Here is a 24,785-nt window from a genome sequence, read left to right on the forward strand (position 1 = left end):
TTTCCATCTTTCTGGTCTGCCTATGGCTGCCTTTGGGTTAGAAAATTACCGCAGCTGCTCCAGATATCTTATGCTGATGTAAATCAATGTCCAGAAATGGAATAGGACCATTTCTCCCTAGTATGCTTCATTTTCAGAGCCACGAAACCTTTCCTACAAACCTCCAGAAGATTTCCCCTCACACCTTATCAGTCAGAACTGGGTCACATGCCCACCTCTGAATCCATCACCAGCGAGGAGGATGAGGCTGCTATGATTGACTTAAACCGATTAGGCTTTACCTGAGTCATGTGCTGGAGGGCTGGTCACTGAGATACCTTTGGGGCTCCGCTATTTGTTATGAAAGATGGGGAGATCGCCATAAGATAGGCAACTACAGGATCAAAACAGTTGCCAACATATGCAAATTGGGAGATTTACCATAAAAAAATTTTTTTTTACCTCTGCTTTTTTGTTGTTTAAAAAAAATTAATTGTGCTAAAATGAGCATAAAACTGACCATCCTAGGCATTTTTAAGTGTACAATTCAGTAGTATTGAGCATATTCCCATTATTGTGCAACAAATATGCAGAACTTTTCATCTTGTAGAACTGAAACTCTGAACCCTTTAAACAAATGCCCTCTTCCTCCTCTCCCCAGGCCCTAGCAACCACCCGTCTACTTTATGTCTCTAAGAATTTGACTATGCTAGGTACCACAAATAAGTGGAATCACTTGTTTGTGACTGTCTTATCTCACTAAGCATAATGTCCTCAAAGTTCATCCATGTTGTAGCATATTTTAGAGTTTCCTTCCTTTTTTTTTAAAGCTGAGTAATATTCCATTGTATGTGTATACCACATTTTTGTTTACCCATTCATCCATTGATGGACATTTGGATTGCTCCCACCCCATGGCTATTGTGAATGATGCTGCTGTGAACATGAGTGTACAAATATCTCTTCGGGACCCTGCTTTCAGTTCTTTCGAGTATTGAATATATGCCCAGAAGTGGAATCTCAGGATTTATTTTTACTTTTTTGAGGAAATGGCATACTGTTTTCTACAACAGATTCACCATCTTACATTCCCACCAACAGTGCACAAGGATTCCAATTTCTTCACATCCTGACCAACATTCGTTATTTTCTTTCTTTAATAGTAGGCATCCTAATGGATATGAGGTGATATCTCCATGTGGTTTTGATCTGCATTTCCCTAATGATTAGTGATGTTGAATATTGTCTCATGCTTTTTGGCCATCTGGATATCACCTTCAGAGAAATGTCTATTTAAGTCCTTTGCCCCGTTTTTAATCGGGTTATTTTTTGTTGTTGTTGAGTTGTACGAGTTCTTTATATATTCTGGATATTAGCCCCTTACCAGATATATAATTTGCAAATATTTTCTCCCACTCTGTAGGTTGCATTTTCATTTTGTTGCCATTTATTTTCATTTTGCTGCACAAAATTTTTTTTATTTTAATGTAGTCCTTCTCTCTTTTTACTTTTGTTGCCTGTGTTTTGATGTCATATCTAAGAAATTATTGCCAATGTCATGGTTTTAGGTCATATGTGTAGGTCTTCAGTCTGTTTTGAATTAATTTTTATATATGGTGCAATGGAAGGATCCAACTTCATCCTTTGCATGTGGATATCCAGTTTTCCCACCACCATTTGTTGAATAAACTGTCCTTTCCCCATTGAGTGGTCTCAGCACCCTTGTTGAAGATCAAATGACAAGAGTTCATTTCTGGATGCTCTATTGCATTGCTCTGTATGTCTGTCTTTATGCCAGTACCACAGTGTTTTGATTACTGCAGCTTTGTAATAAGTTTTGAAATCTGGAAGTGTGAGACCTTCAACTCTGTTTTTCTTTTTAAAGATTATTTTGACCGTTGGGATTTGTTGAGATTCCATATGAATTTTAGGATGGGTTTTTTTCTATTTCTGCATTAAATGGTGCTTGGATTTTCATAGGGATTGCATTAAATCTGTAGATCACTCGGATTTTCATAGGGATTGCATTAAATCTGTAGATTTAATGGGGTAGTACTGCCATCTTAACAATACTGTCTTCCAATCCATGAATGCAGGATAGCTTTCCATTTATTTGTGTCCTATTATCTCTTTCAGCAATGTTTTACAGTTTTCGGTGTACAAGTCTTTCACCTCCATTTTATTCTTTTTGATACTATTGTAAATGGAAATATTTTCTTAATTTCCTTTTCAGATAGTCATTGTCTGCCTTTGCTTTTTTTTTAAGATTTTTTTTTTGATGTGGACAATTCTTAAAGTCTTTATTGAAATTGTTACAACATTGCTTCTCTTTTATGTTTTGGTTTTTTGGCCCTGAGGCATGTGGGATCTTAGCTCCTTGACCAGGGATCAAACACGCACCCTCGGAATTGGAAGGCAAAGTCCAAACCACTGGACCGCCATGGAAGTTGCTGTCTGCCTTTGCCTTTTTTTTTTTTTTTTTTTTTTTTTTGGGGACTATTTTTTTTTTTGCGGTACGTGGGCCTCTCACTGTTGTGGCCTCTCCCGTTGCAGAGCACAGGCTCCGGTCGGGCAGGCTCAGCGGCCATGGCTCACAGGCCCAGCCGCTCCGGGGCATGTGGGATCCTCCTGGACCGGGGCACGAACCCGTGTCCCCTGCATCAGCAGGCGGACTCTCAACCACTGTGCCACCAGGGAAGCCCTGCCTTTGCTTTTAAAGAAAGAAAGATCTGCCGACATTGCTACATTAAGCTCCCTCTCCTGCGTGGCAAGAGACTTGAGCTGAATAGCAGCTGCTCCCTATAGGAGGGACATTTGTTCCTGTTTGCCACAGTCCCTATCCAGCCAGCCTCCCTCACACTCTCTACCCTGTCTCTGTCAGCATTTGGGGTTTTGACCCCTTGTTTGGAGGTCCCCAGTGAAGCCTACACACTGCTGCTACTCATTGTGAAGGATCGAGGGTGGTAAAATACTCTGGTACAGACTGGCAACTTGACCACTTGACAAAATGAAATCTAAACTGCTGTTCCGTGTTCCTGAAATTTAAGCCCCCAATTATTTGATGGCAAACATTTTTAACAGAAAAATTTCTGAAATACATCGTGTGCTTTTTTTCTCTCTAAAATAGAGGATGCAGAACAGAATTTAAGCTTTTCTTCACGACTTACCAAAATAGACAATAATTACTGGGCTGGGCTGGGTAATAACGGGGTGCCCTCAGAAGTTAATGAAGTGTGTGGGGTTCTTTGTCTCTGTCCCTTAAATGGCCACAGATGCCTGTGATCTGTGGGTTCTTGCATTGGCTAGGCATTTGTTCTTTCTTTCTTAGAGGTTCTTCTTGCTACTAACAATGAATCTGCCTGCAGCAACCTGCTCTCCCTTCCTAGTTGATGCTTCTAGCATAGTGTGGGCTGGGACCTGATAGCCACGTGTGTTAGAATCGCTGGCATCAACAATGGCAAGAGTCATGCAGTCACTCTGTTGCTTCAGAGGTTTTCCATAGGCAGTAGGGGACCTGGTGAGCTCACTCACAGGTGGGGGTAAAGGACTGAGAACCAAGAAGGTCAAAGTCACAGGAGTCATGGAGCTGACCCAGAGTGAGCGGGGCGGGCTGGGCTCTATCCGCTTCCATGCAGGCACTTTCCAAGAGCGTCCCACAGCCCACTGTCCTGAGGCCACTTTGGGGAGCTACAGAAGGGCTGGCAGCAGTGCCCTAGGCTGTGGAAACTGCTGAAAATAAAAACACTCTGCGGCCTGATCCATCTGCCCTCCCTCTTGGGTACCCAAATTAATTTCTCACTACATTTAATATGGTTTCATTTTTCCCAAGGAGACACTTTGGATTATGTCCAGGAATTCCTTTTCTTTTCTCTGTGGAATGATTTTATTTATTTTGACCTTTTCACTATGAATATTTTCAAACACGGTATTAGAGCAGTGTAATTAACCCCCACATACCCATCTTTCATCTTACATCAGTTCTCAATTTTGTTTTTGTTCCTCCTCTCCCCTACACTATTGCAGGGGGTGGCGTGTGTGGAATATTTTAAAGCAACCATGACTTTTATTTCAGGAATGCATCGTTTAAAGTTACAACAGGTTATAATATTGTTGTATTATATTATTGTCCACTGTGAACCACAGCACTAGCAAGAAAACTTACATGTAATTATCTCTAGTCTTCCCAAAACCCTGTCAATTATTCCCATTTTATAGATGGGGATGTTGAGGTTCTGCCTTAATTTGTATATAAAAGAAAATGGGCTAAATGATGGTATATTAGTTAGAACTCAGTTTAGGCTTTGGTTTTCAACAGAAAAGCCTCAAGTTCAGTAATGTGAACAATTGAAGTGTTTCTTTCTCTCTTGTATAAAAGTTCTCCCAGGTCCAGACCATGTCTGGGGCTAGCATAGTGGCTTGATGGTGTTCATTAGGGACCCAGGCTTCATCTCTGCTCTGCTCTTCAACGTTGCTCTGCTATTCTCAACGCCACAGACCAAGATGACTGTTCCAGGTCCCATCATCAGGTGGTATTGGAAAAGGGACTAGCGGAGGGCATACCCATTCCCTTGAAGGACTTGGTCCTGAAGCTGCACACATAACGTCTACTCACCAGCCACTGCCCAGAATTTAATCACACAGTCACACCTGCAAGGGAGACTGGGGAGGGTAGTCTATTTTGGGCAGCCTCTGGCCAACTAAAATTCAGGGATTCTCTATAAGTGAAGAAAGGGTGACAACCAGTAATGCTTTCGTGGATAGAATAAAGGGTTCTTTAGAAGTCAAGGGTGTGGCTTTGAGTCCTCCATTTTGGCCTCAACTGTGGTCCATTTAGTATGCCTAGTGGTGCCTGGTTAAATTAGAGACAGATGTCCTTTGGTCGTGAGCAACTTCAGTTATTTAGTCCTTGTGCCCATAAGTTTTTTCTTTGTTAATTTTTTTTTGTTCTGAACACTTATAACCATACTGTCCTTTTAAAATGAAATTTATTGAAATAGTAAATTTATATTATGTGATTTAATTCCATTGTCCATAATGGAGAGACTCTAATTACATACCATCACGGCCCTGCTATTAATGAGTTTGGATTCAGCTTCGCTCTTTACCACCTGGGTGGTGGACAAATTTTTTGTTTACCTTCTCCAAGCCTCCTTTTCCTTTCTATAAAATAGGAATATTATTATCAACCTCAACTGTTGTGAAGATTAGATGATGGATGAAAGTTCTGGTCACAGTGAACACTTGACAAACTACCTATATAACAGATACATATGTACTATCTCCCCACTAATCCTATCCTATTTAATTCCTATCACTTCTAAAAATAATAACTATAGCATTTTATAGCATCTTCATACTTATTAATTTGGGCATCACAAAACCTTGTGAAATAGGCAGAGTGGGTAGTCCTTAGTCTTCTATGCTAGATTAGGAGATATGAGCTCAGAGAGAGGGATTCACCTGCCCAAGGTCACGTATTCCCTCTAGACTGGATCCTTCCCATGTGCATTTAAACCTGCATCTTAAACAAATAATTAAACAGCCCTCTTTCAACCCACAGCCCCCTCAATCACCCGCATCTCTCAAGTCCTCCTTCAGCCAAGACATGCTGCCTCCGTGATTTCACTTCCAATTCACTCATCAGCCCGCCCCCTCCAACTTTTGCCTCTTCATTAAGTTTGCTCCTGGCAAGAGCCTGACCTTAAGATCTCTGCTCCCCCTTACTCCACCCCAGACCATCTCATCCATTCCTGTGGTTTCAGATGCCAACCAGAAGCTCATCACCAGCTCAGACCACTTTACCGAGCTCCAGTCCCAGCTCCTTTTGGGATGGGAGTGGGGGTCAGGTTAGGAGAACCCTTTTCACAAGTCTGGGCATAAGACAAACAGACCATGAACCATGGTAGGGGCAATAGGACTTGAAAGAAAATGATGAATAGGAAAAATGATTGGAAGAATTCCCAGAACCTAGAGATAGAATGGCTGTGGGGTAATAAAGGAGAGTCAAAGGTGATTCGGGATTTAACACTTGGTTCCTGGGATAATGTTACTGACACTCATGGGGAAAACTGGAAAGGACTGTGTTGGGGGAGCCATGTGATGCAGGGTTGAAGACTTGAACCTGGGGTGAAGGTGGAACACTTAAATGGAAAATTCAAAGTGTTTTTTTCGTATAGTTTCCTTCTCCTGCTGAACCAGCCCCACATTTCTCCCCCCACCTCCAACCAGGGCTTCCCACAATTGCACTGTCTCGGCTTGAGTCAGCCAGAAGTAGATAGAAGGGAAATTTTTTCTTCTTCACTGGCATAGGTCACTATCCCAACCCACAAAGAGCCATGGGTAGAATTTTTAAGAGCCTTCATATAGAGTTCTAGGCTCCTGAAAGTGTTTCTGATAGGTTTTCCTTAGAGGCAAGTAAACAGGCAGAGATGTTTGACCCTGTCACCTTAGCCTTTCACGCGTACAACTGGACAGAGCATAAGAAGACCTGAAGACGGAGTCATCCACTGCAGGGAGTTTCTCAAGCTTCTTTCATAAATAAAACCTATGATGCTACGATTCTAGGAGCTAGATATTTGGAGCTTCAAAAAGATTGCTGAAGACTTCAACAACCTCAAAAATTTGAATATCTGAAAACTTTTCTTTCCCTGAATTAGGACCCAGTGAGAGTGTAGTTCATGGATCTGGCCACATGAAGGCAGCATACACAAACTCACCTTTCCTTAAACCAGTCTGGAGTCGCCTTGCTCTTGAGTTCCCACTGTCATCACGGGGCACCAGACGCTCCACAATTCACACAGGTCCCCAACCTTCACACTGCTGGACCTTCATCACCTCACTCCCATGCACAGGAAGACGGATGGGCCACTTGCTTGCTGACACCCTCTGACAATCTTCCTCACAGAGTGGCCGGTTGGTACCTCATCTTCCCCCATATGTCCCCTGCTAACTCCAGTTCACCCCACCTGACTTGCCTTGTCGCCCAAGCCCTAGCCAAGGTCTCCCTCGATACCTACTTGTATGTCTTCTCACTGCTTTGCAGACCCTGGCATTACCTGGTGCTGAGAACCCGGCTGATCGGTGGACGGGATGAACAAGTCAGAGCTCCAGCAGTCCTGTTCGTGAGCTCCGTCAGGTGGGTTTTAAGTTACCCTGAGTGAGTGAGTGAGCCCCAGGCACAGAGATTCTGATTTTCAGTAGACCTGGAGTGGCATCCAGGTATCTGCTTTTGTTTTTTTTTTTTGGCCGCGTTGCATGTGGGATTTTACCATTGGACCGCCAGGGAAGTCCCAGGTATCTGCATTTTAAAAGCTACAGGTAGTCCACTGATCATACTTGGATGAACACTGATTTTCTGATTTTGTGGCCTTGGACATGTTAATCTTTTAATCTCGGTTTTCTTTTCAGAAAATGGGAAGAATTAAAGGAAACGTAAACATAGATGAAATGTAAACTGAGTGCTTCCTTAGCACAGTGGTTGGCATTTAGACATGCTCACCAAATGCTGGCTTTTCTCCTGGGGTGACCCGTCTGCTGAGTTTGGGGTGGGGGTGAGAGAGTCTGGGGGTGAGTATAATGTATGCAGGGCTGTCACATGTGGCTGCACAACGCCAGGGGGCACCACCCTCAGAGACGTCTCTGTGAATAGCATCCTCTAGAACTGTGGGAGACCCCAACCCTTCACAGGATACAGAATGAAGAAGTTTGGGGTGAGGGCTCTGGAGAGGAGCCCTGAGGGTGTGGGGCAACAGTGTGACACACCAGCTTTTTGACCTTATGCTAAGCCTGGTTCACCTCCTCCTACTCAGGAGAAAGTCTGGAATCTTTCTAGTGATAGGGAAAGGGGTTGCTAAGTGCCTTGACTCTCACTGCCGTGCTGGCCTGAGTGAAGAGGTAAACCAGCCTCTTGATTTAGGCAACAAACCAAGTGGCCTGATGTAGAGATGGGGTGAGAAAGGCTGCCCAGTTTCTATGCCTAATCTTGTGCCTCTTGTCCTGGCTGGTACAGCGCAGGAACCTGGTCCGTGGTGTTCAGGCCCCTCGACCAGTTCTGCTAAAGCTCCTGGTGATATTCACCTGATTTCTGGCGCCCCCAAAAGGGCCTGGGCACTTTAGGGCTTGAAGAGACCGGGAGGGACACTGATGCTGAGAGCGCGACAGGCAGGTGAGTCTCCAGCTCTGAAACATACCTGGGGGCAAAGAGGAAACGCCAGTCTCTAAGTGTGGCCTCCCAAAGTTTCCAAGTGGACAGGAAGAAAGAGGGAGGGGTGGTAGGAATGGGGGGCTCAACTGCTCACGGGGGGCGGGGGCGGGCACAGAACAGCAGAAGACCCCACCTAGGGTCGGGGCGTGGCAGAGATGGTCCCCCATCTCTGGGCACGTGCAGCTCCGGAAACTGGCGGCGGCGTCTATTTCAGAGTTTATGGTAAGAGGCTGGAGCGGCACACGCTCGGTACCGCAGACAACACACCCCACCCCTTAAGGAAGTGGGGAGGAGAGCAGCAGGGGTGTGGTTAAGTCGGAGAAGGAGAGGGGAAAACACAAACCTGTCAGCGCTGTTTCTCAGCGGAGGCCTCCGGAGCCGCCGCGCACCCCTTAAGAAGAGCTCCTCACCTGCCGCCGCCCCGCCGCACCTGGCCGAGCCGAGGAGCCGCCGCCGGAGTCGGCGCTTCGCTCCGTGTGAGTCCCCTCCCGCGATCGCAATCGGGGCTGAGCGCCCAGCCAGAAGGTGGAGGCTGGACGAGGCGGGAGGGTCGGGGTGACTCCGGGATTGCGGGGACCCGGACGGGACCGGGAGCCGCGGACCCAGAAGTGGGCGCTGCGGCGTGGGGCGCTCCCGGGGCCGGCGAGCCCTCCGCGAAGGGAGAGGGATTCCATTTTTGGAGTTAATTTGAGACGAAAGGGTGTTTTTCCCTCTTAGTTCTCTTATCAGACAGGGGAGGATGGGTGGGTGGGGGGGGGTGATGGGAGGGCACAGAAAGGCCGCCTGCCTCTAAAGGTCAGGCCAGAGAGCTTTCAGAATCCAACTTCTTCAACTCCTGCCTTAGAGCCTCTGACGCCTCCTGCTTTGCCCCCTGCCGTGCCCTTCAGCTCGCCCACCCTGCTCACATTCCCACGCACACCCCACTGCGCTCCCCGCCCCCCATAGGGCATCTTCTGAATCAAGCGCCGACTGGAAGCAAGCAGGGCTCTGCAGGGGGGCAGAAGCAGAACTCTGTGCGTGCGTGTGTGCGCGTGTGCGTGCGTGTGTGCGCGTGCGTGTGTATGCGTGTGTGTGTGTGAGTGCCTGTGTGTTGTGGGGACTAAAGTTAACGCTCGCTGCCACCCCGAGTCTTTGTGACATTACTTCGGAATGCCCCTAAAGGGTTAAGTTCTGTGCCGCCTTCTCCTGTCAGGCTGTGCGTGGGCAAAGCCTTGGGTGGGTGAACAGGCAACATATGGGTGCTGTTCTGAGCCCACCGAGCCCCACCACCTGCCCTAAACGTCAGCCATCTGACACTTGCGTCTCCCCACACGCCAAGCTTGGAGCTCAATCCAATTAGGCTTCTCCAAGGGGTCAGGGCGGGGAGAAAGAGAGCCGAATTTTGGACACACAGGGAGCATTCTCCAGGGGTGCTCAGAAACCAGAAGAGGAAGAGCTTTCCCCCGACCCACAGCTGGACGTGAGCCCTCGGGGCAGTTGGTTCGAAAAGATCAGGGAAGGGACACAAGGAGGTTCCTCCCTTGAGGGCAAGGAATGCAGGTGTGGACCTAACCCCAGCCTTTCACAACTCCTCTGGGGGAGGGCGAAGAGGAAGCAGAGATAAAAAAGTGTGTGAAAATGGAAGGAGGGAGGGAAGTAGTCACATGGAGAGAGCAGCTCTGGCACGACACTCTGCTCTCATTCCTTCATTCAGTAAGCATTGGCTGACTTCCTACCTGAGGCCAGGTGTTGGCGCTGGGCATGGGAGACCAGGGTGCGTGGGACCCAGCCCTGCGCCCCGAGCAGTGCCTGCCGTGGGGAGGGAGGGAACAGGTGCTGACCAGCCCAGTGCTGGGGGCTGTGGGTGGAGCCGGTCAGTGTGTCCAGGAAGGCTTCCTGGCAGAAGTGACTCTTAAGTGGAGACCTGAAGGATTGGTAGAATTAGCCTGGGAGGGAAAGAGGGGCATGAACGGCATAGGGCACAGCAAGTACTGAGACCTGAGGCCAGAAGCAGCGGGATGAACCCAGGAAACTGAAAGTAGCTCGGGGTGTTCAGCACGTGGAGAGTGCAGGGGTGAGTTGAAGCTGGAGAGGTGGGAGAGACAGCTCCAGAAGGGCCTGCTCTGGCTGCCATGGCAACTCCTGTCACTTGGGCCAGCAGCCTCCAACTTGACTCAAGGGTGCGGGGCCACCAGATTTAGCAAATGACAAAGTGAGAGAGTGGCATGGACAAGTATACACTACCAAACGTAAAATAGATAGCTAGTGGGAAGCAGCCGCATAGCACAGGAAGATCAGCTCGGTGCTTTGTGACCACCTAGAGGGTGGGATAGGGAGGGTGGGAGGGAGAGAGACACAAGAAGGAAGGGATATAGGAACATATGTGTATGTATAACTGATTGACTTTGTTATAAAGCAGAAACTAGCACACCATTGTAAAGCAATTATACTCCAATAAAGATGTAAAAAAAAAAGAAAATACAGGACACTCAGATTTGAATTTCAGATAAGCAATGAATATTTGTCAAGTATAACTATGTCCCATGCAATCTTTGGGGCATACTTATGCCAAGACATTATTCACTGTTTATCTGAAATTCAAATTCAGCTGGACATCTGGTATTTTATCTGGCACCTGTCCTCTAGGGGGAAGCTGAGGATGCTACAGTGCTGGGAAGTGAAGGGTAGGTAGTGCCCAGGCACCAAGGGAACAGTCTCAGGACATATTATCTTTTTTTTCTTTTTTTATTATTTTTAAAAATTTATTAATTTTTATTGGAGTATAGTTGCTTTACAATGTTGTGTCCGTTTCTGCTGTACAGCAAAGTGAATCAGCTATACATATACTTATATCCCCTCTTTTTTGGATTTCCTTCCCACTTAGGTCACCACAGAGCACTGAGTAGAGTTCCCTGGGCTATACAGTAGGTTCTCATTAGTTATCCATTTTATGCATAGTATCAATAGTGTATATATGTCAATCCCAATCTCCCACTTCATCCCACGCCCGCCGCCCAGGACATATTATCTTGTAACCAATCCTCCTAGATTCCACTTTGGGGCTCCTTCACTGATTGAGCATGTTATTTCTTAAAATCAAAAGAAAGACAGGGCTTCCCTGGTGGCACAGTGGTTGGGAGTCCGCCTGCCGACGCAGGGGACGCGGGTTCGTGCCCCGGTCCGGGAGGATCCCACATGCCGCGGAGCGGCTGGGCCCGTGAGCCATGGCCGCTGGGCCTGCGCGTCCAGAGCCTGTGCTCCGCAACGGGAGAGGCCGCAGCAGTGAGAGGCCCGCATACCGCAAAAAAAAAAAAAAAAAAAAAAAAAAAAGACAATTCCTTGTCTTTGGAGCCCCATGAACCTGGATTCAAATACCAGCTTTGCCACTTGCCTGCTGTGAGGCCTTACGTAAACCACTTCACTCCTTGGAACCCCAGAATCTCTTTTCAGAAATGAGGATAAGAGTATCTGTTCGTTCAGGTTGTGGGGTGGATCCATGGTAATGTATGTAAATTGCCCAGGGAGTGCTGAAGAAAAAGTGGTAGATGTTAATCTTCATAGCGCTTTCACAGGGATAACCAAAGTAGCATCCCTGAAGTGCTTGGGGCTCGTTTATTTGTTTATATTTATTGAGCACTCAGAGGTTGCAGCGGAAGTACGTGGTGGAGGTCCTTCTCCTAGTGAGACAGTGGGTTGGCTCCTGAGCAGAAAGGGAGAGCTTGGGTCAGTTTTTCAGCTTTGTCAATGACTTCCTTCCCAGATGCCCTGGAAGACCCTGGGGAAGGGGTGGCCATAGCTCAAAGTTGAATTAACTGAAAGGAAATGTGAATGAATTAGAAGGGAGAATCCAGGTAACACACTAAGCACGACGGACACAGACAAATGCACCATAAAATTTAGCTGTCAATATTCCCATTTTTATAAGGAGCACCTTATTAGAAAAATAGAGCTCAGGGGTAGAAGAAGTAAGGATGCCTTGTTTTGACTTTAATGGGGGCATTTATAAGAGCGAATTAGGGGGCCTCCTCGAAGGGAACCTGGAGGGAGTTAAGAATTTGTTAAGAGAAAGAGGAAATGGAAAGTGTGTTTCCCTTGTGGAAACCACTGGGTTACAAATGGTCCCTCTTTCCAGTGGCTAAATCTCCCCACCCCCCTGCCCAGTGGTAAGCATTTTGTCCCCAGTTCTTTAGAGCAGCATTTGCCACACAGTGTTCGGAGAAACTCTCTGCCATGAGATAGTTACAGGTGTTGCACTGGTGAAACGCTCCAATGAGCCCACTCTCGGAGATTCGTCCTGCGTATTTGTATGATCAAGGCTATGGTCAGTTCCTCAGAAAAGACACCTGTATCGCTGGACTTACTAGCATCCCCTAAATTTGACTGTAGACCCCTTGTAGTGGGTTTGGGGGAGACCTACTACCGTCTCAATGGAAATGGCACTCCACTCCTACTGACTGTTGATGTAGGTGCAGTTCTGGAACCAAAAAGATCTTTCTGCGGACATTATTCATCCCATAACTCTAGCCTGGACTTAGTAGTGTCCAATTTACAGAAGATCTTCAGGGACCGAAGCCCCGTCCCAGCATCGCTCATCCCTCACAGACACAAACCCCCACTTGTGTCAGCCTAAATCTTCCTACCACAGTTCACACCCATTTCCCATTGTTCGGGGGACCCTGGAAGAGTATGTCCCTCAGCATGTAGCCCTCCAGGGTATGGCAGTCATTCCATATGTTCTTAATATTGTTAAGGAAAGTACAATTGAGGCAGGGGAGGGGAGGAAGCGTCCCTTGGGTGAACCCCAAGTGGTAGGTGTCCTGTTCCTACTTTTCTCCCTGCCCAGAAAGCTCATAGGCTCGGGACTCTGTGGCCCTGGCCTCCCAGATGAATGGATCTCTGAGGTGGCCGGAATAAAGATGGACAATTGCTGAGGTCCTTGGGCAGAAAGGGTGGTAATTAACAGAAGTTCTTGCTGGCTCCCCAATCAAGAATTTCTCTTAGACTCTGGGCCAGTTCTAGGGTAAAGGGGGAGGAGCAGGGAGAGTGGTGAGAGTCTCCAAAACATTAGCGTGGTTGGTGGTCCAGTGGTCCAGCGCCCGGACTTGGTCAGTCAGCCTGGGTTCCAGCTCTGGCTCTGGGACTCATTGTATGACCTTGGCTAAGTCGTGTAGCCCTCTCTTCCTCGTCTCTGAGATGATGACAGGGCTTTTTGTGAAGGTATACCAGGAGTAATATTCCAAATATCAACAGCCACTAAGGCGTGGGCAGGGATCTAACAGAACTGAGCCTGCTGTGCCAGTGGTCACAGGGAACCTGGGAGGTGGACGAGGCAGGCAGGCAGTCAGGGCCCTGGCGGCGGGGGTGGGGGGGTGACATTTACAAGCTTGGATGGACTAGTCCAGCATTTTAATGTCCCAGATGGCCCTATGCACCAGCTTAATAACCTTGGCTGTACATAACACATTCAGTCCTTTTTCAGGCACACAGTAGGCACGCAATGAATGTAGCTCTCCTTGGCATTCTATTTCATACTTTGAGTTGATCTGAGCTGGTGGGGAAGGGCCATTTTTCCCCCCGCCTGGGGAAAAAGGCCGTGTTTTGAGGGGCAGAAGTGGGCTTCTCCTGTGCATCACGTACAAGACAGAATTTGCTTCTTGCCCCCAACCTGCATCCCCACACCCCACCCGCAGTGCACTGTGTCTGTGACAGCCTGACCTGATTAGCTCTGTAGCCAGCAAAGAGACTTTCTACTGCTGCCCACCAGACACTGGAGTCCGCATGGCCACTGAAGGCGCTCAGAGGGCTGACAGGCAGGGGAAAATGGTGGCTTCGGTTTCCGGGGTTCTAGGCACCCAGCACGAAGCTCTGAGCCATGTGAGGGGGCGGCAGTGGGGCAGGGCGCAGCTCTTTTGAGTCACTCTGCCATTTCCCAAGGTATAATTATTACTCACGATGACGGTTTGATTAAGAGAGCAGGCTGGAGACTGCGTATTCCAATGCACTTTTTACCTAGACACGAGGCGTGGGTTGATAGGAGTGCAGGATTTTGTCTCCAGGTGACCCGCTAGGTGGGCTGCGGATGGGCCGCAGACCCCACCCAGCTCTTACCTTGCACAGCACTAAAGGCAGTGGTCAACGTGATTAGAGCTGAGATCAACCACCACCAAGGCCGTGGAAGGGGAGCCTTCCCCTTTTCTTTCCTGGTGACAGCTCACTAACATTTTCCTCCTCTCCCATCACCTTCTTCCCTTTTTACGTCCTGAAATCCACCCATGCAGAACCTGGCGCCATCGCTCACTGGACAGGAGCTCAAAGGAATGTTCTCGCCCGGAGTTTAATGCTTGCTGCTGGGTTTAGTTCTTGACTCGTGGACTAGTGTCCCCTTCAATAGGCCAATTCTCCCAACAACTTTGAGGGCCCCAGGACCGCAGTCCCTCTGTTTCATGCCCTTTCCTTCTCTAAGGGTCTTCCAGCTGCCTCTCAGACTCCCCAGTTGTTGCAGTCCCACTGGGACACATGTGGGCCCATTGGGAATTCTGCCCTGAGTTCGGGTTTTGCTCTTCTAGGGGAGGGGTACCATTTCCCACCGGTGAGGGAACCGTCCTTCCTCTGGTCCCTGCCACTTGGAGCATCACGTGTTTTTCTGGTTTCTAAATAAGTGTCAACTGTCTCATCCTCCCCCGCACCTAGCCTCAAGCACTCTCTTTGTTCTTCCGGAGCTTTGGGGGTGAGAACCCAGCTCCTCTCCCTGGCTCAGGTGTACACTCTCCCCACCCCCAGTTCCAGCTCCAGGCAGGTTACCAGAGATCTGATACTCCAGCACCTTCGAAGATGCTCTTACCGCATCGGTTTACCTTTGGTCTGCTATGTACACAGATGCGGGGCACGGAAACATGGCCATGTCCATTTAGGCAGCTGTCCCGAGCTGAAGTTCTCAAGCCCCCAGCTCAGTGCTGGCAGACTGTCAGCCTGGGTGAGTGGACAGACGGTCAGGGGTCAGGAGACACGGCTTTGGTCTAGATTCTTCCAGTTGCTAACTGTGTGACTTTGGGTAAGTCGCTTCACTTTTCTCATTTGAAAATGAAGAAATAGTACCGCAACCCTGATAGGGTCGTTGAGAGAAACACTTGGCTTTTGTGAAAATGCTTCATAAAGCACTGCCGGGCAGGATCCCTGGAAGGATGAAGAGTTTGGGTCAGAATGACGTGGGTTGAATCTTGATCTGTCACTTTCTCCTTGGTTGACACTGCCTAGTTATGTAACCCCTCGGAGCCTGAGTTTTCTCACCTGTGACTCATTCTTGGCATTTGTTCAATATTTCTCCCCTCCTTCAGCCCCCTCGTCACTCAGAGTATATAATCTTTCCCCGTGTTTGAGGGACTGTATCTGTCCTCAACGAGTTTACAGTCTGCCTGGGGATGTAATACATAAAGATAAATAATGGTAAGACAAGATGGGGACTTTTGGTGCCATAAAAGAGGCACCAATAAAGTGCTATATGAGGTCAGAGAACAGAGAGAGTTCTTCTTTCTGGGTTGTCTTGGAATGCTTCTTGGAGGAAGGGGCATTTGGAAAAGCTCCCAAAGGATATCTAGTGTATGGCCACGGAAACTTGGAACAGTGGTTGTGGTCAAAGAGTGTAAATAAAAGGGAGGTGGTGAGGCGTGATTTGAATGACTCATTCTGGCTGGAGCCAAGAGTACCAAAGGGCGATTAAGTTAAGGGTGGAAACTTACATAAGGCGCAAACATGGTGGCTGAAGGGATTGGACATCATTCTGAAGGCTGTAGGGAGCCACTGGACTTTATTCTAAAGGCTGCAGAGAGCTCTTGAGATATGAACTTGGGTGAAGGGGGCATGATCCGATTTGGGCAGCAGTGTATAAAGTGGATCAGAGAGTAAAGAGCTTGACCTCAAAGGAGGGGCATGTGGGAGTCTCAAGAGTCTGGATGAATTCTGTAATCTGGGATGATTTGTGGGTCCTGGAGAATATCTGCTGGTCAGTCAGAGGCTTCTATGTTCTCTGAGTTGAAATTGGTCCTTACATGGATTTAAAAGATGTAGGGTTTATGGGAGCATCAAATTGTTTAGGTTATGTAAGTAATGTCATTCCCCTTAATCTTCTCCTTCCTCTGTGTTCTCAGTTCATATGTAAGCCCTTTCCCATGGACCTCATCTTTGGTAGCAATGCACTAAGTGTCAGCCTGTCTAGAGGTCTCATGGCAGCCTCTGTATAGCAGCCTCCTGGAGAGTCATGCACTTGAGTCTGCTGTGCCCTTATCCACCGTCATCAGTTCAGACAACTCCTGGTCTCCCCCTCCTGTCTGACCCTCCTCCCTTGCTTCAGCTCTCCACTTCCAAGAATCTGTAAGAGTAACTAGGAGTTTCCACTTGAGTAACTCATCTTCAGTGTTACAAGATGAAAACTAAACTCATCGTTTTCTTACACCAAACTGTCTCCTTCTGGCATCCCTCCTGTTCATGAAGTTGTAGTTCTCCCAGACACTCAGGTCAAAAACCTTGGAATTATCTTCCCTTTCTCCGCTGCTTTTATCTTACCCATAACTAATCCTGCAAATTCTTTCTTCATGCCTCTCTTTCCTTCCCTCCCTTTTCCATGCCCCTACCCTAGTCTGACCCATATTACCCAATACCACCTGATGTTCCCTAAGAGCCTCTCCTTATTTCTAGTTCCCTCAGAAGCTCCTGTGCCTCTAGGCAAATCCAGATCCCTTGCATTTACTGTTTAACGCCCTCTGTAATCTGACCTTCATTTACCTTCTCTTCTTACTTCCCCATACTTTCCAAACCAAGCCCTTCACCCCAGCTAGCCTGGTCTGCCCACTGGTCTTCATCAAACCTCTGCCCAAGTCCTCTGTCCTGCCTGGACCACCTTCTACCTTCTTCAATCACACTCCTCCCCCAGGCTCAGATCAAGCCCCTCCCACTCTTTTGTTCTTCTCCCAAACTCCCTCAGATTCCAAGGATTGGGGATTCCTTGTGCCTCCTTCTTTACATGCTCGTGCCTGGCTCCCCAGGGCCAAATGTGATCTTCCTCATTCCCTGTGCCGGGCTTCACAACAGCCAGTTGCAACAGAGCAGGACCGCATTCTCCCCCAGGTTCAGGATGCTATCCTGGCCTCTTGAGGCGTGTGGAGGTTTCCTAGAGCCCAGAGAGAGGGAGTGGGTGATTTAGAGCGGGAGCTTCATACTCCCTTTGCTGAGCTACTCCTGTTTCTAACCCATTGGATCCTTGCCTTCTTTTCCCCCCTCATTCTCCTGCTTCTGGAGCCCCTTCTGGCCAGGCTGAATGACAGGAGAAAAACAGGGAGTAGGAAAAAAGGCAGGGAGCCTTGGTAGAGGGTGAAGTCGCTTTTGGGATACAGGAGAGAGATTTGCAAGGCAGAGGTTGGCAGTTTTTAGTGACCTGGACTTCCACCCACCTGTGCACAGGCCTGGGGCTTGCCGTGGTGGCTGTACTCTGAGCTGTCCGGAGGGTGGCCCTCCGTTGTCCCCAGAGTGGCCTCTGAACCTTCTCCCTCTTTCTTTACCTGATTCTCTGTCTAGTAAAACCCTTCCTGTACCTGTTCACTAAACGCTTAGCTGCCAGCCTGTGTTCAGTCCCAGGGAGAGGTGTGGCGACAGAGAGAGCTCTACCCAGGGAGCAGACCCAGGAAGTCACTGCTCTGTCACCTTCCTGCCATGTAACCTTGGGTGAGTCACCTGGGTGGGCCAGTTCAAGCCTCAGGGTTTTCATTTGTACTTAGCATAACGGGGTTTGGGACTTCTTAACTAGAGGAGAACTTTCTTCAACATGGATCTTAGGTTAAAGCCCAGTGTGTAAACCAGGTTAAAGTAGATCTTGCCAGGGTTGAAGCAGGGAGGGCAGGTGCCTGCCAGGCCCTCTGCCCTTTCCACAGTGACCCCTGGACCCTCCTGCCTCGCGGGGGGACCAGATCATCTGGGATCCTCTCCAGGCCTCCAATTCTTGAAGCCCTCATTGTTTATGTGTCTAAACACACATACACTGGAGAATGGATCTAGATGCAAGTGGATTCAGTAAAGAATGATATCGAAATAAGGAATACAACCTGGGGCATGGCGTGTGTATGTGCCAGGGGTGAGGGGGGATTGCATACATGAGTGCCCTGGGAGAAGATGCATAATTTTCACCTCTGAGCAAATGCACATGTTTACGGGAAGAAAGTCCAAAGCTTTCATCTGAGCTCCAAGGAACTTATGGCCCCACCAAATATTAAGGACGACCCACAGGTTTCGTAATCAATTTTACAAACTTTTCATAGAAATGACCTCAAACTTAAGGTCCGTTTTAACTCGGTTGAACTAGGCTGTAAGCTCTGTTGAGGTCAGAACCGTGTCTGTACTGAGAGTCAGAGGGACAGATGGTGCCTGACAGTCGACATCTGATATATACACGTGTGCCTCCTGATAAGGAGGATTGTGTAAAAAACAGCTAATGTAAATCTGTAAACATTTCAAAATATTTAATATGATTTTAGCGACGCATGTTTTAAATCACATACGATATAAAATAATACATTACATTTAAAATATGGCTTTTCCCCAACTCTCCCTGTTTATGAAACAGCCAACGCCTGACTCACGTCTTGACATCAGTGCCCTTCTCATCACTAGAACCCCTTTTTGAATCATCTGTGTTCTGGCTTATATCATCGTCCCTACAGTCTAAAGAGAGTTCGCTATTTCTTATTAACCCAGCAAGTGTTTATTTATACTTTTTAATAACAGCTTTTTGGAGATAGAATTCACGTACCATAAAATTCATCCTTTAAAAATGTACGGTCCTGTGAATTTTGGTATCTTCACAGAGTTGTACAACCATCACCACTATCTAATTGCAGGATTTTTTTTTAATCACTCCGTCACTCCGTAAGAAACCTCGGCGCATTAGCCGTCACTCCTCATTCTCCCCTCCCCCCAGTCCCTGGCAACCACTAATCTACTTTCTGTTTTTTTGGATTTGTTTATTCTAGACACTTCATATAAATGGAATCACGCAACATTGTGGGTCTTTTTGGGACTGGCTTCTTAACGCAACGTTGTTAAAGTTTATCCATGTCGTAGCATGTACTGGTCCTTCATTCCTTTATATTGCCAATTAATATTCCATTGTATGTATATTCCACATTTTGTTTAACCATTCATTAGTTGACGAACACTTGAGTTGTTTCTACTTTTTGACCATTATGAGTAATGCTGCTAGGAATATTCATGTACCAGTTTTTGCCCAGACATATGTTTTCATTTCTCTTAGTTACATACCTAGCAGTAGAATTGCTGGCTCATGTGATAACCATGTTTACCATTTTGAGTAATGGCCAAACTGCTTTCCACAGCAGCTGCACCCGTCGGCGATGTGTGATCGTTCCCATTCTCGTTAACACTGGTGATTGTCTGTAATTTTGATTTTAGCCATCCTAGTGGCCATGAAGTGGTACCCTGTCGTGGCTTTCACTTGTATTTCCCTAATGACTGATGATATTGAGCATCTTTTCATGTACTTATTGGCCATTCATATGTCACTTTGGAAAAATGTTTAATCAAATCCTTTAGAAGGTATTTCCTTTTGATGTCTACAGTATAACTACTTAATGCATTGCTTTTTGAAAAATGATCTTTTACAAAATTCAGCACTTATAATTGTGAGGCTATGCCCCCAAGCAAAGTTACTGAATCTATATTATAGTACCGTGCTTCCTTTCTTAAAAAAACAGTTCTATCAGGTGACGTTTGTAAGCAGCCCAAATTAGCATTTATTGTAGTGATGTCGGGCTAATATTTTTTCCCAGGCCGTATATTTTTGTTCAAAATAGGGTAATCATGAGAGCAGCCCATAAAATGAAAGATTCTAAAAGGGCTAGACTATAAACTTCCTGTTCTTGTGACAGATAATTTGGGGAGGGGAAGAGCATACATGATATTGAAAATAGATGGATGGACGAATAACTTTAGGAATAAATGAATGAATGAATGAACAAAGGAAGGAGTGCAAGCTGGTGAAACCGTCAATCAAGCAACCACACCAATCTGTCCCTTTTTATTTCGTCTTTATTCCCATGGAGAAAACCAGCTAATTAATAAAGACTCTTTATTAGTCTTCTCTAAAATGGGAGAACCAGAGTCTGCCCAGTCTCTCGAAGTGGTTGAGAAACGCAAAGACCACATAACATGACTGAATGGTTGAGGGTTATAAATTGCTGGAGCAGGACCTTTAGGGATATGATGTGGTACAAGGCTTTTCTTGGGTTTGCCCCATTCAGGCCTCGAGTCCACTGCTGCCCTTCCCACTAGCGTGAGGACTCGGGGTATCCGGCGCTGGAGGCCTTTCCCCCTCCCTTCTCGGGAGTGGGACAGTCTGACCATCTCAGAAATCACACTCCCTAGGGATTCACCAGCAGATTCCTCCGAGAGGGACTGCCCCGTCCATACTTCCCCTCCAGTCTTCTCTTAAGAAGACACATGTGAGCTGGAGAACTCTTACCCCTGAGTCTGGGGTAAGAGTGAGGAAAGGAAAGATGAAGATTGGCGGGCAAGAGGACCAGAGTGGAAGCTGTGGCCAGACGTGTGAAGAAGTGACAGGCATGGACAAGAGCTTGAGAGGTGGCTTTTCGAGGCCCAGACCCTGGAGGGGGCATAAGTGACAGATGAGACTGCTCTTTAAAAAGACCTTCACTGCAGTCACAGAGGGGGGAGCCACACTGTGGCCTGTTTGGGAAGCTGTGAACAGCTCAGGGAGGCTGGACCCAGCACGATCATCCCGGTTCCGCTGGAGCATGTATGTTTGGAGTTGGGGGTCGGGGAGCGAGGGACAGTGAAGGGAAGCCTTGGTGGGGGCCGGACCCCTTCCTTCATGGGTGGTGGTCCGTAAGGGAAGTAGGGGGGCACGTCTGGTATATCAGGCAAAGTCTGAGTCCCTTCCCACCACTTGAGTGCGTTCCTAGGCGGCGTCCCAGCGTTCTCCAGTGACAGTAACAGCTAGTCCTTCCTCCTGTGCCATGACAGCACTGAGTCTAAGCTGTCCCCACCACCACTCGTGCGAATGTTTCTCTTGGTATTAAACCTCTTCAGGGAAGGAGAGTCTGTATTCTTCCTCTTTGAAGTGTTGTTTCCTTCTTTAAGGATGTTGTGAGCAGTGGCTGTGATGTGTGAATCTGAAGTCCAGCTCTGCATCATTTAGCACCTCCCTTGGGCCAGGTGCTGGGCGAGGTGCTGGGGATACTAAAGTGAACAAGAGACCATCCTCAAGATGAAAGAGCCACAGTAAAACCAGATGGGCTGCGAGAGGATGGCCAAACACCGTACAGGCACAAAGCCCAGAGCTACCAACATTACCAGGGGGAGGCTGACAAGGCTTTACTGACGAGCTGATGCTGGGAAGGGTTTTGAAGAATGGGTAGGAGTGTGCTATGCAGAGAAAGGGCAGGGAGGTGCCCTGCCAGGCACAGAGCACAGCATATTTAAAGATAAGGCATCAAAGAGTGTGGCCTGTTTGGGAAGTTGTGAACAGCTCAGGGAGGCTGGATCTGGCAGCATGGTTGTGGGAATAAAGCTGGAAGGATACAGAGAGGCCCTTCATCATGGTCTCTTGGCACTGGACTTTGTTCTCTACCAACAGGAAGTGACAGGATAGATAAGAGAGCATATCTATAGGATGTGTAGCTATAGGAGTATTTAAGCAGGGAAGCGAGTCAGATTTTTGTTTTGGAAAAGAGAACTCTGGCCCCAGGTCAGAGCAGCTTTTGTGCCAAGCACAGAGAGGGGTTTGGCTTGGAGACCCCGTAGACAGGTGTTTCTGGGGTGTGGCCAAGGGCTGCCAGCATTGTCATGCCAAAGGCCCGGAGTTCCTGTCGTCAGCTTGGGTGTCGCAGCTACCCACACTGCTGGCTGGCCAGAGAGGGGTGTGGCGAGGGCTGGCCCCGAGGAACAGCCTACTTCCTGTTTCCTTCCCCTGGACATCCACGTGCAGTGAGGAGGGGGCAGAGAGGACAGCGAGGGGCTTGGCCAGCAACGAGAACTGGCCTGCCTTCAGTGGGGAAGTACGGTGGGGGAGACAGCATTCAAGCTACAGGAACGGGGAATCTAGGGAGAGGACGCCTGCTGCAAAGCAGGGGGCCAGCCAGGCATCCTTTTTTGCCCCACCAGTTGGAATAGGGTATCCCACAGGTATTACGGGGTGTATAAGACATTCAGGACCAGAAGACTCTGGTGGAGGGAAAGGGACTTGGTACAGGACAGAAGCTCACACCCTACCTTCCCCGAGCCCCCCTCCTCCCAGAGCTCTTGGCTGTACCATCCACTTATGCCAAGCACATGTTATCGTGAGATAAATTTATTTTTCACAAGTACATGCCTTGCTCAATGGACTGGGGTGAGGCGGGGACCTTGTCTCAGGCACCTATGTCTCCCGATCCTATTCCAGCAAATGTCAGGATATGAAACTTGTGCTCAGTAGACATTTGTTCGGATGGAGGAGGTTTTGGGGAAAAGAGCTGAGGAAAAAGTGCAAATTTAGAGATGGTCTCCAGTGCCTGTGAAAATGAGGGGCACCGGAAGGATTCAAATAAAACAAGATATAAAAATCTCATCAGCTGCTGAAAGAGACGAGTGGGCAGAGGACTTCCTGACCCTGGGACGCATGCACTTTGGAGAACTTTCAGGGCAGAAGCAATCTAGATCCTCCAGCATAGCTGACAGTGGTGCTTCTCCACTGTCAGTGCCTTCAGAATCAGCTGGACAGCTTTCCAAAGCACAGATTACTGGACTCCAACTTCCTTTGCATTTCTGACAGGTTTACAGGTGATGGCAATGCAGGCGGTCCAAGGACCACACTTTGTGTAGCACCGATTCCATTACTTGGGGTGTGTATTAGAGACCCTGGGAGCTCCTGTGTCTGTCTGCAGTCAGACCCAGGCAGGCATCTCTTCCTTTTCTGCCTTTGCTCTGTTTTGTCCTTAATGCTCCCAGAACGGTTCTGATGCCCTCCCTGGTTGAAATACCCGCCGTGTCTCCATGGACTTCGACATGGAGCCCTTCCCCTCCGCACCCTCAGGCTGGCTTCCTCTCACCATCCTCTCTGTCCCCAAAGCTGTCTTCCTGACCCTGATAGCACTTTCCTCCTGCCTTATTTTGTCATTTATTATGTGTGTGCCCTCTGAGTCAGCACAGGCTGCCATAACAAAGTTGACTGGGTGGCTTAAACAGCAGTCATTTATTTTCTCACACGTCTGGAGGCTGGGAATCTGAAGTCAGGCTGCCAGCACGGTCAGTTTCTGGTGAGGGCTCTCTTCCTGGCTTGGAGACGGTCACCTTCTTGCCGTGTGCTCTCACGCCTTTTCTTTGGTGGGTGGGGAGAGAGGGGGAGAGAGAGAGAGAGAGAGAGAGAGAGAGAGAGAGAGAGAGAGGGAGAAGGGAGGGGTGGGGAGAGGGAGAGAGGGAGCACACTCTGGTTTCTCTTCCTCTTCTTATAAGGACATTAACTCTATCCAATCAGGGCCCACACTTATGACCTCATTTAACCTTAAGTACTTCCTTAAAAGCCTTATTTCCACGTACAGTCCCATTAGTGATTAGGGCTTCCACATATGGATGGGGGAGGCACAAAAACATTGAGACCATAACATCATCTTTCCCAATTAGACTATAAACCTTGGAGGTCACAGGCATGGTGCCCGTGTCCCCTTCAGTGGGTCTGTGGAGGACCAGTTCAATCCATGTCTGCTGAATCTCAATGAGTGTCTGAAAGAAACCAAAACAAACCAAGACCTGTTTACTTTGGCCCTCGCTGGCCCCCGGTTCTTGAAATGTATCCACAAAGGCTGAGGCGATGGAGAAGAGAAGGCGTTTGCTGAACCCCATCCGTGAGATGATGGGGCCGAGTGCCAGCATTGTTGATGGGCTTATCAGCCTCAAAAATAATTTGATTACTAATCTGTATCACTCAGGGAGCTACCATCCCCAGAGCTGTATTAAGAATGTTTTCCTCGGGCAAAAAAATGTGCCGTCTTTGGCATCCAAGTCAGCCTCAGGAATTTCATTTTATGATTGATCCTTCTTCTTCTCTCTCTCTCTCTCTCTCTCTCTCTCTCTCTCTCTCTCTCTTTTTTTCCGGCTCTTTCCTGTACTTCCTCCAGATCTATCACTTGACATATAGCCAACCCTCACTCTGCCCTCTCAACACTCAGAAAACTTGCAAACATGATTGCTTTCCCCCAACACTGTCTTGCAGTTCTTGCTAAGAGAACTCATTCCTCTCAAATGAGGCCACTGAGGTTCCCCAGGCCGATGGTCTCCCTGACCTGAGGACCCCACGAGAATCACAGAAGCCCCAGGTGACCCAGATACATCTCTGATGACCACTGCCCTTCGCTGTTTATTTCCAACTGTCTGATGACAAGGCGAGCAGGAGGAGACCGCAGTCTGCAGGACGCGCTCTCGGTAACCACTTCCCAAGCTCAGTTTTCATCAACCTCGTCCCCTGCCTTCTGGCCTCCTCTCCTCTTTTTTTTTTTTTTTTTGCTCCTCTGAGTGCCGTGACTAAGGGAAAATGTCCTAAGTTTGGAGAATGGGCTCCTGGACTCTGTTC

The 24,785-nt window shown here is 48.0% G+C and overlaps 1 protein-coding gene across 3 annotated transcripts in view; it reads left to right on the forward strand.

Annotated features, from left to right (window-relative positions):
• Positions 1-24,785, forward strand: part of PTK2B (protein tyrosine kinase 2 beta) — a 138,718-nt gene that overhangs the window by 2,296 nt on the left and 111,637 nt on the right. Inside the window, exon 2 of one of the 3 annotated variants that reach the window (XM_024767720.1) lies at positions 7,022-7,114. The gene's annotated coding sequence lies outside the window, so the exon portion shown is untranslated. Of the gene's footprint in view, positions 1-7,021; positions 7,115-8,489; positions 8,659-24,785 lie in introns of those variants that run through there. The other 2 variants (XM_024767719.1, XM_024767721.1) reach the window with 2 other exon arrangements.

Source organism: Neophocaena asiaeorientalis, unplaced genomic scaffold (assembly GCF_003031525.2).
Source record: "Neophocaena asiaeorientalis asiaeorientalis breed wild unplaced genomic scaffold, Neophocaena_asiaeorientalis_V1.1 scaffold523, whole genome shotgun sequence".
NCBI lineage: Eukaryota > Metazoa > Chordata > Mammalia > Artiodactyla > Phocoenidae > Neophocaena > Neophocaena asiaeorientalis.